The sequence below is a fragment of the Dendroctonus ponderosae genome, unplaced genomic scaffold (genome assembly GCF_020466585.1).
Source record: "Dendroctonus ponderosae isolate FM_Combo_2020 unplaced genomic scaffold, Dpon_F_20191213v2 Dpon_F_20191213_1, whole genome shotgun sequence".
Lineage (NCBI taxonomy): Eukaryota > Metazoa > Arthropoda > Insecta > Coleoptera > Curculionidae > Dendroctonus > Dendroctonus ponderosae.
The window spans coordinates 24,900,247-24,901,409 of record NW_026017110.1 but is presented as its reverse complement, the minus strand read 5'-3'; the positions used below and the strand labels follow the sequence as shown (position 1 = coordinate 24,901,409).

Below are 1,163 nucleotides of genomic sequence, written 5' to 3'. Positions count from 1 at the left end.
TTTCAAAAAATAAAAAAATACCAACTGACTTTAAAAATATTGAAAAATATTTAAATAAATCAACCAGGAAATCGTTGTAATTTATTTCCTTCGGCTGCAGACTCAATCGTTAGATTAGCCTCCCCTGCACCCTGATCTGAAGGCCATTGAAAATATGTGTATCAAAATTTGAAAAAATTGTGTCCGATTTTGATGTCCATTTTTTTTAATTGCACATTTTTGGGTAAAACACGTTTGAAAATCTCACATTAATTTGTAATATTAGTTTCCTCAAATACATTTCGCATGATTACCTGACATTTATCACAGTTATCGAACCTTGTATGTTCTAAAACACCCAAGAAATTGAATATAAAACGAAACGAATATTAATTCGTAAATAATGTATACAGGAAGCAAAATATCGAAGAAAACAAATAAATCAGTGTAATCAAATAATACGAATTATTAAGAGTTCAGGTTAAACGACTTGAAAAAACTTTCTATATCAAATAAATCGTTGGAAAACACTGAAGCCAAACAGACTGTTTACCATATTAAAGTATGTATAAATCAAACTGTGACAAAAACACAAACCACAATACAGAAGCAAAAGTTGTGGAATTAAATTTTAAATAAATTAGATATTGTGAAGTAAAATATTTGTTTTAATACAACACGAAATTAAAATATAAATTTACCAGGAAATATTTGCACAAATCAGGCTCGTCCTGCAACAAGTAACAGGTGGTTTAAAGCACGCGCGAAATTTCCTGCTAAAAACTTGAGCGTCTTCTCTTCACACCATCAGTTCACAGAGTGCGTCACTTCTAATGTGAGTTTCAGGAATAAGCGCGTCCCGACGCCTAGATGGATGTACTGGCTTTGACCTTCTGCAGAAGTCCTGCGTCGCAGGACTTCCGTGAAGAACAAACGTTACAGTTCAAGGATACAGTTTATATAAGACATCACATAAAACAAAAAGGCTTTCACTGATCTCTATGGGATATAAATTAATCCATAAACGGAGCCCGGCAAATGCGATAAAATAACGGGATAAGGAATATGAATTGAATTATTTTGGATATTGATGTCCTGAGAACACGAACTGCAACAGAAAGTACGGCATTCCATTTAAAATAAAGTTTGATGGGTCACATTAATTTGAGACACCTTGTATCAAT

At 32.8% G+C, this 1,163-nt stretch overlaps 1 protein-coding gene across 1 annotated transcript in view; it reads right to left on the bottom strand.

Annotated features, from left to right (window-relative positions):
* LOC109533474 (soluble guanylate cyclase 89Db) overlaps window positions 1–857 on the bottom strand; it is a gene marked incomplete in the record, with an annotated part of 17,489 nt that extends 16,632 nt beyond the window's left edge. Inside the window, 1 exon segment of the mRNA XM_048670368.1 lies at window positions 681–857.
* Window positions 858–1,163: the final 306 nt, after the last annotated feature.